The 13,801-nt window shown below is 45.3% G+C and overlaps 1 protein-coding gene across 2 annotated transcripts in view; it reads right to left on the minus strand.

Annotated features, from left to right (window-relative positions):
• Positions 1–13,801, minus strand: part of SYN3 (synapsin III) — a 452,132-nt gene that overhangs the window by 219,248 nt on the left and 219,083 nt on the right. The window lies entirely within an intron of this gene.

A 13,801-nucleotide genomic window follows, 5' to 3' on the forward strand; every position in this document is an offset into this window, starting at 1 on the left:
GCCATCCACCATGCAAAATAAGGTGAAGAAAGAGTCCTACTCTGGAAAACAGAATTTGTCTGCTAAAAATCTCTCATTCTTTTTGTCCCTGAGGACAGTGCTGGGCCATGGGGGAGATAAAAGTGGGACCAGAAGGTCAAGAAATGTTGCAGATGTTGGTGTTATTTTACTATTTTCTTTTTGCAGGGGGAAGGTGGGCAGGGGTGAGGAAAACTATACGCAGTCCTAGGAAGTGTTTAACAAAATGGAGAACCCTGGTATGGGCTAGATGTGGATGTAGAGTGAGACGAGGGGCCTCCAGAAGGCAGATTCAGAGGGTGGGAGCTGGCCAGCCTGGGAGTGGCTTCCCTATCCTTCTAGAACAGGGGTCAGCAAACTTTGTAAAAGGCCATTCATGTGATAGGCTTAAAAAATGGCTCCCAAAAGATATCCACATCCTAATTCCTGAACCCTATAAATGTTATCTTAATTGGAAAAAGGATCTTTGCAGATGTGATTAAGCTAAGGATTTTGAGATGGGAAAATTAATCTGGATTATTTAGGTGGGCCCTAAATGTCATCACATGTATCCTTATAGGCAGAGGGAGATTTCACACACACACACACACACACACACACACACACACACACTCTCACACACACACAGGAGAAGGCCATGTGAAGATGAAAGAAAAGGTCAGAAAGATGTAGCCACAAGCTGAGGAATGCTGGCTGCCACCAGAAACTGGAAGAGGAAAGGAAGGGATTCTCTACTAGAGTCTCCAGAAAATGCACAGCCCTGCTGACACCTTGATTTCCGCCCAGTGATACTGATTTTGGACTTCTGGCCTCCAGAAATGTGAGAGAATAAATTTCTGTTGTTTAAAGCCACCCAAATTGTGAAAACTTTGTTAAGGCAGCCCTGGGAAACGAATATATCCGCTCTCCCACTAAATCCTCAAAATAACCTATGAGATAATAAAATATGATCACTTACTCTGTGCCAGATAATGTTCATTCAATATTCATAACAACAGTATGAGATAGATACTCTTATTGTCCCATTTTACAGATGAGAAAACTGCTGCCCAGAGAAGAGATCTGGCTTTCCTGAGGTTACATAGCTGGCACCTGGTTGAGCTGGACTTTGAACACAGGGGTCTGGATCCAAGTCCCAGGCCCTGGGCCACCCTGAGGTGAGCTCTGCTCCACAGCAGGTATTCTTTCTTCTGAACACATGGCCTGGAGCACTTAGTTACCACCTCCCTCTGCACTACCCTAAGTGGCCCCCTCTGGAATCCCTTGGGGATCAGATGGGACAGAGGACATGAACAGTGTTCAGTAAACTGTAAAGTGCAGTCCTAGGGGGACACGTAAGAATTCCAAGTGGAAGCAAACCTGCTTGCCTTTCCATGGCAGGCATGGAGAGGCTGCCCTCATTGCTCTCACGTAGTGGGGGCCCCAGCAGCAGAAGCCACCCTCTCCCCCGCCAGGCACACACAGGAAAGTTCCTAAAGCTGGAAGTGGCCCCAGGTGACCTCAGAGATGTCACTACCCAGAATGACCCACGATGCTCACCGCACAGATGGTCACCGAACGCCAAGGCGTCAGTTCTTCCAGCCTGAATCCAGCCTTGCACCAGCTCATCAGCACCTCCTCCCCTCTGCCTTTCCTGTAGGTTTCAAATTCAGAACCAACCCCTCCCAGAATCACAGAATTTCTTTCACTGTAATGACTTCTTCACCCCTCAGAGAAGGAGACATTAAATGACATATCCGAGGCTACATAGCTAGTGTGTCCTGTCTGAAGTGCCCTAGCTGTGGATTTCAGTATTCTCGGCTCCTCCTTTATTCCAGGCAGCTGGAAATTCCGTCTGGTGGGAAGAATCTGAGAAGGGGGAAGCTAGCTTTTAGGCGCGTTAGCCAGCCCGACCCTCCTTTTACCAATTATTATCATACAGAAACCTGTTTAGGAAGGAAAGTCCTCCCTCAGTACACTGTTGTTCCCAAGACACTTCTGGGAAGACCTCAACCTCAGTGGATTTGTCACAGCGCAAGACGCCAAGCCTGTCTCTCCATTCACTCATCCATTCATCATTTTTGTATCCCACATTCACTGAATATTGAGCTCCTGTGTGTGGAGCTCCTTTGTGTCCGGTACTGTGCTAATGCTTGGGATATAAAGAATAAAAAGGCAGTCTCTGTCCTAAAGGAACTCACAGATTAATGGGAAGAGAGAGAAGAAAATAAATAATTGCAGCATACCTAAAGCTCACACATTAGCTTTCCACATTCATTTTTGCCATTTTCTCCTAACAGTTTACTATTAATACTTACTAAGTATTTTCTTTGGATTGACTCTTTTTTTCCCTCTTACTGAAGTGTCAGCTTTGGGTTTATCTAAGCTATAATATCCATGAATTCATGGATTTGATTTGCTAGTTATATTTAAACATTTTTTTAAAATAAAATTTTTATTGTACTAAAAAGTTAACTATTAGATAAAACGTTGATGGGGTTACCACCTAAAACCTGTGAAAAACACCAAATTATTGCTGTTAATAGCAGTGTGATGGCTGCCACACCAAGAAGAAAATGCTTTTCTCCTATCACGTCCTGGCTGGTCAAGACACATTAGGGTTAAAGGATTGATAAACAGTGTCTCAAGGCAGGAAGTTTTATGGCAGGAAGCAGATAATTCTGTGCTTAGAAGCATTAACTTTTCAGTGTTCATGTCATCTGAGAGAAAGACAAGGACATTCTCATTTCCAATTTTCTAGACCAGATGCTACAGGCAAAAAGGATCTATGATGTTTAAGACCACATTTTTCAACCTTCTGTTTCCATCAAGACCCAATCACTGAATGACATTCCCGCGGGAGACATTCTCATGGGATTATGATGGGCGGCGGGTAAACCCCAGGGCTTGCATTGAGCTGTAGCCTCACCCAAGAAAGCATATTGAAAAACAGGCAAAAGAGGATGACATAATTTCGTTTCATTTTTATTTTTTTCAGGGTTTCTTCTTTTTTTAAAACATTAAAGTTTCCTACAGTTTTAAGAATTATTCTGCCATACAATGTTGGACCTTAGATCATTCTGTTTTCCCTTGGTCAGGACCTGGGCTTTCAGGAGGGGAGTCAACTCTTGCTAGAGTGCAGTTGGGCCCCTCTGGGCCCTCCCCAACCAAAATAAAACTCGGAAAGGGAAATAAATCCTTTCATTTGTCCGGCTGTGCCCCGCTCCTGCAAACTACTTCTGTCTCCACTGTCTCAGGAAAGAGACCACAGCCAAGAGGCAGAGAAAACAGGAAAGGCTAAACGTTGACCTTGGCACTTAGCAGGGCCCAGATGATTCGTGAAAGGTTTAGGGGATGTTTCTGACAGTGAGTAAGGTTCAGTTCTGGCTGGGGTAAACTCCAGCCTCCAGGCAGGTGTACCTCACTGGACCGTTTGGTCCTGCCTGGCCCACTTGGGTGGGATTCCAGGCCTTTCTGCTCACTTAGGAAGACGAGGCTCCAACCCTCTTCCCAGGGGCAGCTCTTGAGGCTGGGCTTTGGGGCAAAAGCACGGGGAGGAGGTAGGGGCAGACAGCAGGGGGGGACCAGAGCAAAGAGCTGGCCTTTGGAGTGTGCGTTGGCTGGGAAGGGACACCAGGAAGGACACCTGAGCCACCTGACAATACCAGGCCATCTTCACATGCCTGGAAGTTCCGTTCTTGGCGGCCTGGACCCCGGCTGACCCAATACCTCCCTCTCCTTATCCTTCCCCAGGTGTGGTGTCAGCTATGGGGCTCAAAGCAGGTGTCTGCCTGCCTGGCTCTGTTCGTCAGGTGAATCTGACTAATACAGCAAGGCCCCTGTCACCTGCATCACTGCTTCCGGCAAACCTTCTGTGAATGACGATGACACTATTTTAAAGATAATCTTGAACATGCTTTAATTGTTTCTTAAAAACAAAATAAACTCCAGGACTTTCACTACCAATAACAAAAACCTATTGTAACACTACCTTTCAAATAAGTGGAATACATCAGCATACTGAGATACTACTCATTTCCTTCCTTAATTTACTCCACACATATTCACTGAGCACCTATTGTGGGCCAGGTTTGTCTTAGGCAGTGGGGTTCCAGTGATGGCCCAAGACAGACATAGTTCCTGTCTCCAGAGATGGCTAGTGAGGGAGGCTGATAGTAATCAAATTATCATCCGAATAAATGTAAAATGTGACGTATGCTACAAAGAATTGCTGCATGTGCCGGCTTGCAACAACGGATTCTTATCTGGTCCCAGAGGTCAGAGAAGGCTGCCCTGAGGGAATGACAATGGTGGAGAACTGTGGCTGTAAGACACTGAATTACTTGTCCCTCCTCATTAAGTTTCTTCCATGAGTCAGGTGCTGTCTCATTTCATCTTCACCGAGACTCTCTCCGTCTCGAAGTGGCATCATTACTCCTACTTCACAGGAGAGGAAACGCTACTGCAGAGAAGTGTAATGACTTACCCAAGCGCACACAGCTGGCTAGTGGCAGAGCTGGGAATCAAACCCAGGTCTGTGTGATTCTCACGCTGTGCTTTTCCCCTCAAGACATACTGTCTCCCCAGGAAATGCATTAATAGGAAAAATGTGATTAGCAGCTGTATGCACTTTGCAGATTACAACTGTGATGCAATCTCTATCAACTCCTTTAATCCTCAGTACCAGCTACGATATAGGTTGGGCAGGTACTGGTGGCTGCATTCTGCAATGGGATAACCAGGGCAGAAAAGCAAAACGTGGCAGAGGGAGCTAGAACCAACAGCTCGCTCTTTGGGTAAGGCTGAGCTGCTGTGTCCTGCCTCCAAGCCCATGAAGGAACCCTGTGCCCTGACTGAGCCCCCTGATGCACACTGCCTTGATTTCTGTGTTCCTTTGCCTACCGGCCTGGACACAAATTAAACAGCTGCCAGCTCATGGGTGTGGGACACTGCATCTGGTTTGTGTTTTGCTGAACTGGGTTGGGATTTCATGCCTGCAGCTGGCCCTGGGGGGACGAGGAAGTAAATGAGATGGGGCTCTCAGGAGTGTGTCCTGGGGAGTAAAATTACAGATGACCAGGGTATAGCTGCTCAAGACTGAGCCGCGCCTGAGTGGACCAGGCCACCACAGGGCCTCTGAGCAGTGCACCATCGGCTGCCCTCGTTTCTGTTTCACATCTCCGCTTGCCTTGGCATTTTTCACCTCAGTGTTAGCTGAGAATCACTGGCTGAGAACCCTGGAAATTTCTGTCCCCATCTCCACCCTTGGAAACCTTACCACAAAGAGTTTTGTAATCTGCCAAGTACTCTGCATGTGGGAGGGATTACACCTTGACCTCAAACATTTACTGTTTTTGTTACCGACTAAGGGTCTGGGCACTAAAATGACACTGCCTGGTCGGAATCCTGGCTCCCCAACTCACCAGCTATGTGACCTTGAACAAGCTAATGACCTTCCCATGCCTCAGTTTCTTTACCCTTCAAATGGAAGTAGTAATATTAACCATGTCATCAGGTCGTTACTATGAGGATTAAATAATATAATGTGGGTAAAGCACTTAGCAGTACCTGGCAAGATAAACACTTGTTAAGAGCTAGCTGCTATTAAAATTAGTTATTATTGCTTCTATTTCTTCTCTTCCTTCCTCACTGTCTCCCTCTATCTGTCCCTCTGTCTCTCCTTTTCTCCCTCTTTCCATCAACTGTTTTGTAATTGTATAAGGCACTGGAACTACCAAGACCTGAAAGACCCAGTTGCTCACAATCCTGCCCGAGGTCCCACAGCCAGAAAGTGGACTTAGCCTGGGGAGATTCAACTTTTAGGGTCTTGCTCTTTCCTTATGCCTCCCTCCTTCTCCCTCTCACCCCCCTGGTACCCAGAATGGTGTCTTATCCATGTACCTGCTCAAGCAATCCTTGAGGCTCTGAGTAGGTAGTGGTTAAGGGTACTAGAGCAAGACTAGAAGGGTTTGAATCCTGGCTCTGCCTCTGATGGGCTGTGTGACCTTGGCTAAGTTACTTAACCTCTCTGGGGTTCAGTTCCCACCTATTAAATGGGATTATGATAATAATGTGTTCACCCCACAGGGCTGAGCTGAGGTTTAAAGGAATTAATAATAAAGTACTTATACCAGTGCCTGGTGCATAGTAAATGCTACTTAAGTGTTAACTATTATTATTGTTGTTGATGACTGGCTGAGGCAGGGCCAAGGCACAATTGCTGTTTAAGGGTTTCCCAGATCATTTTTTGATGCCTTTTCCTTTCTCCAGGGGCTGCTTTGGGATTCTTAGGCAAAGCACATCCACAGACGAATATGCTTTTCTCCTTACTTTTTCTTTTCATTCTCTTGAAGAATAGCTTTCTTTTAAAAATAGAACAAAAAAGTATCCACAAAGAACTCCTTACCTCACAATGAAGCTTTCCCTCCATGAGTCCTCCCCATCCTATTTTCTCAAAGGGCTGGGATTTTTTTTCCCCCTTCAAAACTATTTCTGAACAAAAATTCCACAGTAAGAAGGAAAACAAATGGGTTTTCATGTCTTGTAGTTCTAATACAAGGAATCTGGCTTTGCTTAGACTATGGATCTGGGCCTCAAAGTAGTTAGTTCATTCTCCAGGATCTCACTGGATCCTCCCAAGGACCAGGGGAACCAGAAACTGCCATTGCCATTATACAGCCAAGGGAGCTAAAGACCCAGGAAGGCGAGGGCCTTGGTCTCAATTCATAGTGGAGGCTGACCTACTTGATACTTGCATCCTTGTCTATAACTCCCTTGCTACAATTGCTGAGCCTCTCACATGGTCACTAAGGCCCAGCTCCTCCTCTGCTTCCTCCCCTGACCACAGGTTTATACTGCCTGAATGCCTGGCCTAGGAGTTCATGGTGCAGTCTGGGGCCTTGAAAGAGCAGTGTGAGAAATAACCAACCTATGGCCTCAGCTGAAGAGACAATAGGGAGTTGTGGAGACTGTGGTACGCAGGAGCACACTTTCTAGTCCAACCTGGACAGCTGCTCCTCAGCACTTGCTAATTATGCCCTGGCAATGTAGACTCAGAGCTTCTGGTAAGCCTCACATCTACCACCTGGTAGCTTTTACCCTTTGGTCCTTGTATCTTTTAGGGGAAACTCAACCTTGTCTTCTAATGACTGATGGTCCTTGCCAGACATGAACCCTTGAGGCAGACTGCCTGGGTTCAACTCCCAGCGGTACTGCTCAATAGCTGTGTCACCTTGGCATATTACTTGAGCTATCTGTGATCCAGTTTCCTTATCTGTAAAACGAGAATGGTAATAGTATCTACCTTATAGGGCTGTATGACAGTAAAGTGAGCTAAGATATGAAAAGTCCTCAGTTAAAGCAATATAGGTGTTTATTATTATCATTTTCCTCTTACCCAGGTTAAATTTTTCAAGTGCTTTCAACAACTGTTCTCCATACTCCATGCTTTCTGGGGCTTTCAACATTCTGATCACTCTGTTCACTCTGTTTAGAAGGTAAGCCAATGTGGTCCCTTTTATCTGCTCCTCTTGGTATTTACATCCTTGTATAATTCCTTTCCTGAGTGTGGGCAGGACCTATGACATACTTTCCACCAGTAGAATACAGCAAAAGCAGTGGGATGTATATGATTATGTGTATATGATCACTTTACATAGGACTACGGTGCCCATCTGGGGAGAAGACGCTCTTCCCTGCTGACTTTGGAGAAGCAAGTTGCCATATAGTGAGCTGCCTATGGAGAGAGTCACAGGGCAAGGAGCTGAGGGTGAACTCCAGCCCATAGCCAGTGAGAAACTGAGTCCACAGGAAACAGAACATTGCCACAATCACGTGAGCAAGGAAGATGAAGCCGCAGCCCTACTCAACATCTTGACTGTGGCCTTGCAGAGGACCCAGCTAAGCCAGGCCTGGACTCCTGACCCATAGAAACCATGAGATAATAAATGTGTGTTGTTTTAAGCCACTAAGTGTATGGTAATATTGTAATGTAGGAATAGATAACTAATATAGTCAATTAACCACAATGGTAACTCTCCCCCATCCACCCTACTTTGAAAACTCTCTAATGTCAGTGGCCTGCTTTAAACAGGAGTCCTGGAATAGAACAGCGTATCACGGCTGGCAATACTGGCACACTGCATGTGGTGTGGCCATAAGCAATGTCATTGCTTTTCTAATAGGCGTAAGAGAATAGCTGCACTTGTCCATCTGAGAGCAGGCTTGAGCTCCTACTGTGCACAGGGCACTAGGCTGGATGCTGTGAGGCAGGGGAGTCATTTCTCCCCTTCATGCCCCGTCCCAGGCAGACCCACTCTTTGGCTCGTGGTGTGATCCCTTGGTGCAGGTGATACCCACAGCTCATCTGTTTTCCTAATTCTCTTCCCGCTTTGCATTACTTTTCTCCATCAAAGAGGAGGCAGAGGAAGTTAAAAAAATACAGGTGAACTCACCTGTTTCAGCTGGAGGGGATGCGAGGGACCATCCGGTGTCAAGGAGGGTTATACTGAGACTCACGGCTCATAAGCAGCAGAGCCGGGGTTAGAAAAGCACCTCTGACATCTAGCACAACACTCTTTCTTCAAATGAAAACCTGCCGTTTTGTCCTTGAGTAGTAAGAGGCGGACATTGTGATTCCAGATGGATTTTTGGTGCCAGATGCATGCAGAGAATCTTTGACTTTCTCTTTGTTCTTTTGGGCAAATGAACTCGCTTCTCTGAACCTCAGTCACCCTATCTATAAAATGAGGAGAATGATATCTGCTTCACAGGGAGTCCAGGAAGGCTGACAGGATAATATATGTAAAGTGCATGGCTCCAAGCAAGTGGCAGAGAAGTGCCTGCTCCCGTGATTACGTTCTTTTGGGAGGATTTAAACTCTCATGCATCCCACTGTGCACACAATCATGAGAAAAACATTTATTGAGCAATCAAATTGTGCCTGACATGTTCCCAGAAGGCATTTTCTAAGACTGAAAGAATCCAGTAGAACTTTGATCTCATCTGAGAAGTCTTCTCTGCTTACCCTAATCAAAGGAGCCCCCCGCATGCTCCCTGGCTCCAGCGTCCCTTGGTTTTCTCTTCTCCATTGCACTTATGACCCACTGAAATGGCCCATCTATTTGCTTCCGTGTCGACTGTCTGTCTCCACCATGCAAACGTAAACTCTAAGGACAGGCACTATGTCTGTCTTGTTTGCTGCTCCATCTCAGTACTCAGAAAAGGGTCAGACCTGGCATCAGTGCTCAATAAATAAGGAGGGAATGAATGAAAGAACCTGTCTTGTTTTTTTCCTATGAGAATTGGCCTAAAGAAGAATAAGGGGAAATCCAAGAAATCAAACCATTTCAAAGAAGAAAAAGCCACGGCATTCTAGCAAAACACTCCCATTTACTTATTACGCACTTTTCATATCCCAGGCACGGTGCCGAGCCCTCAGCATGGGGTATCTCATTTAATTCTCACGCTGGCCCTATGAGGTAGGTGTTCTTAGTGCCCCCAATTTATAGATGAGGAAGCTGAGGTCCAGAGGAGTGAAACCTTCTGCATAAAAGCACACGGTTAGTAAGAGGTAGAGTTGGGGTTTGGAATGCAAACCCCAGGGCCTGAGCTGCTTCATACTGCAGAAGCTGATGGTGGCCTGTATTTGGGAAATGAATACGGAAATATTTAGGGGTAAAGAGGCATCATGTCTGCAGCTGACTCCTAAACAGTTGTGTGTGTGTGTGTGTGTGTGTGTGAGAGAGAGAGAGAGAGAGAGAGAGAAAAGGAGGGAAGAGAGAAAATGTAGTAATATGTTAACCTTTTTAACCTTTAGGGCAAAAAGTATCTGGTAATTCTCTGAACTATTCTTTCAACTTTTCTATAAATAGGAATTACATCAAAATAAAACACTTTTTAAAAAGCCAGTGGTGGGGAGAAGATACAGCTCGCATCATGGTGAGGAAGGGCACAGATCCTGCTTGGCTAGGATGAAGCCTAGAGATGAGGGTGAGGCTGGGACAGACTCTGGGGCCAGAAGGTCAGGCTGAGCAGCCAGGATCTATCAGGGAGGCAATGCATAGGCACAGAAAGGAGCAGTGATGATGTTCATTTAACTAAGTCTGCCCTTCCTCGAGCACCCCAAAAGGCTTTAAAAGCCAACTTCTAAATCTAGCTGCTTATTGCCGAAGATACCCACACAGTCAGGAGAGCACTGCTTCCCTGTGGTGTGGTTCCCACCTAGTGATCCATGCAACATTCCAGCCTCTCCATCTTGGGACAGGAGAGGGTCATGAGAATGCTGGCGCTTCACACACTGTTATATAATTGTCCCTGGGGAGGTGGAAGCAGACAGCCTCTGCACATTTTTAAAAAATGCCCAGAGAGGGTAATTAACTCATCCAAGGTAGCACAGGTGGCAGAACTTGGATTAGACCACCAGGGTGGTGGGTTCCCATCATGTGTTTACATTCTTCTTTCTTGGTACCACCACCATTACATTACTAAAGTGCTCATAGTTAGCCTTGAGTCCTGATTCCTTCCCTTGAAGTGCAGACACCATCTTTCCATTATTTTCTAAAGTAGCTGTGCATGGGGGAAGGTTATGCATACTCATCCCAAAGCATGGCCTTCAGAGTCAGACAGACCTGGGAACATCGCTTCCTATGGGGTGACCTTGGGCAAGCTATTTAACCTCCCTTCCTCACCTGGAAGATCAGGACAAGGATGTTCAGATTGTTGGGTTGTTGTGAAGATTCATTATCTCGACATATTTATTGACTACTGATCTAGGTGCTGTGGATACACCAGAGAAAAGATAGACAAGGGCCCTGACCTCAAGGAGCTTCTATTTTAGATAGAAAAGACAATGAATAAAAAATAAACAAATAAGTTTTTTTTTCCAGACAGCAATAAGTACTGAAAAGGAAATAAACCTGAAACACAGGGCAATGGGAGGCACAAGTGACTGGGGATGGTTGTCTTACTTCAGCCAGGGCAGATGTCTCTGAGAATGAGAAGGTGACATCTGAGCTGGAAGCTGAATAACAAGAAGGAACTGGCCATGGCAGGACCTGGGAAGGTCAAGGGAGGAGATGGGGCAGTCCTGGAGCAGGAGCCGAACTGGGCTTGGTGAAACATGGAAAGGAGGCCAGCATGGTGAGCTCAAGGGAGAGTGGGAGAAGGACAGTGATGGCGGGGACTACATCATGCTGGGGACGGAAGCGGGAGGCATTTAGAATTCATTTTAAACGCATGAGGGATCCAGAGAGAGTTTTGAGCAGAAGAGTGATACGGTCTGAGTTTTTTTCTTGAAAAAAGATAACATACATAACGTTATTAGTACAGGACCTGGCACAGGGTAGATAGTTAATAAAGGAGAGCTATATCATTGTTTACCATTCCTAGGCAGCACCACTGATCACTACAGACTTCCAGAAGGTGGGTGGCCCATGTGGGCCTTCCATCTAGAGGTGGTGCACCTGGATGCACCTGACTAAGGAAGGAGAAGAGCAGTGGGAACTATTCCTGACCTTTGACTTCCTCCCTCCCTCCTGCCGCCGACCCACCCCCACACCAAGGCAGATGCCAGCTGTCTCTGCCAGGCCAAGGGGTAGGATCCCTGGGCCTCCAGCTGGCTCCAGCTCCAGGCCTCTGAGCCGCCTTCACAGCGCTGTAAAAATGCAAAGCATTCCAGCCATTTTAATTACTGGGTGTTGCAGAAGCCAGCAACCAGTTCATACAAAGGAACAACAGACAAAAAATGATTTTTCAACATGCCTTTGGCCTCTCCCCTCCTTTCTGCCTGAAATCAGCCTCCAATCACTGGCTCCTAGGCCTTGAAAAGCACTCCAGGTATGTGCAGTCTCTTTAAGAGTTTGTTGACGTGACATCAAGATCTTTTTTCTCTAAATACTTGAGGCAGAGGCAGTTCCAGCTACCTTCAAGCGGTTTGGAAAGTTACTGGTCATATTCTTGACATGCTAAGACTATCACAGGGGCTCCATATTATACACACTGAGAACTTTGTTATAAAAGAGTTCAGTGTGTGGTGGGTCTGTCTGGGCACCAAGTCAGGAGGCTTTTAGTTCCTGAAATTCCAAAATGACCACATTATAAGGTACTCCCACGGCATGAACCCCAAACACAGTATTCCAGCAGTGCTTGGATGTGGAGAAGAATTTCTTAAAAGTTTGTAATGTGACTAGAGAAACCTCCAAGTTCCCTAATTCTGGTTTTTCAGTAGCTTCGAAACACTTTCCTCACTAACAATCTAATCTAACAGTTTTTTGGGGACCTACTGTGTGTCAGGCATTGGGCTAAGTGCTCAGAAAACTCAATCAGACTTTGTCAACTAGCTCGCCTCCTAAAGAGGGAAAATGACACAGAAAATGACAATCCCAGTGTACTGTGATGAATATCAAGTCACAGATAATCTCTGATGGTGGAACCCAGCTTGGGTGGAAGGAAAGGCTGCTTGTATGAGATGATGACTAATGATAATAATAAGATTGCCTTAATAATAATATTGACAGTGGCCACTCATTGATGGCTGACTCTGTACCAGGAGTTCTGCTAAATCCTTCCCGTGTATCATGTTTATTCCTCACAACTCTGTGAAGTAGGCACTAATGCTGTCCCTATTTTACAGATGAGAAAACTGAGGTACAGAAAGGTTACTTGTCCAAGATCACACAGTTTATAAATGGCAGTGGTGTGCTGGTAAATACCTAACAACTAGCTCTCCAGGACAAAAAGCTTGGTTTGTAGCATCTGCCAATTACTATGGTATAAATACTCCCATCATGGCCAATTTTAAGTTACCAGTGTGATGTCACAGAATGCAGAGTTGGGAAGACTATTTCTGCCATACAGATTCAATAGCTGGAAATAACCTCAAGAGCATAGATTAGAGTATAATGTAATAAAATAATGAAGTGATGAGTTTTAAGTATTCATTACCTGTGTTTTTAATATAATTTGTTTGATTGTAAGTTTATATAATTACATTTTTAATAATAGCTGTGTTTAACAACTGACTGGGAAAATTCCAGAAAATTTAACCATCAGCTCTCATAAGCCAGGGTGAGGCAGCTCCAACACACCACTGGGGGCTCCAGAACCTCACTTTTCACCCCTCTAGACAAGTAAGAGGTAGTCAGGTAAGAGGAGGAAAGGCACTACAGGCCAAGGGAACAGCATGAACAAAGACTTAAGACATGGAAGTAAGAGAATAGACAACAATGACATTTAGTGTTCGCAAAATGTTTTCAACCCATCACTGGAGTGCAGAGAGGTGGTAAGGAGCACAGAACTGGACGCTGAACTTCCAATTCTGGTTCCACGACTTATTAACTGTGTGACCTCGACCAAGTTACTGAACCTCTCTATGCCTCAACTTTCTTTTCTGTAAAGTGGGTATGATAATAACAGCCCCTACATCTTAGAGTTTTGAGAATTAAATACATTTGTACCTGTAAAGTACAAAAACAGGACCTGGTACATAATAAATCCTCAATCAATGTTAGTTATTTATTATTTGATCCTTAAAACTACCTCTGTTAATTAAATGTTTGTCCTCACTTTATGGAGAGTAAATATAAGTTTAGAGAGAAACTCAGTAGATGGAGGAGATGGGACTAGAATAAGTGTTCTGTTTCTAGCTTCTGTGCTCATCCCAAGGCAGAAATCACCTTGACCCCATGAATATTATTCTTCAGTAGGGCCTGCTGATGTACTCTCTGCCCTACTAAGTGGCCTTCTGATAGGGACCATAGCTGATTCATGTTCCTACACACCTTGATTGATGGGTGCAAGGCATTCT

Source organism: Balaenoptera borealis (assembly GCF_965194805.1).
Source record: "Balaenoptera borealis genome assembly, chromosome: 13".
Taxonomy (NCBI): Eukaryota; Metazoa; Chordata; class Mammalia; order Artiodactyla; family Balaenopteridae; genus Balaenoptera; species Balaenoptera borealis.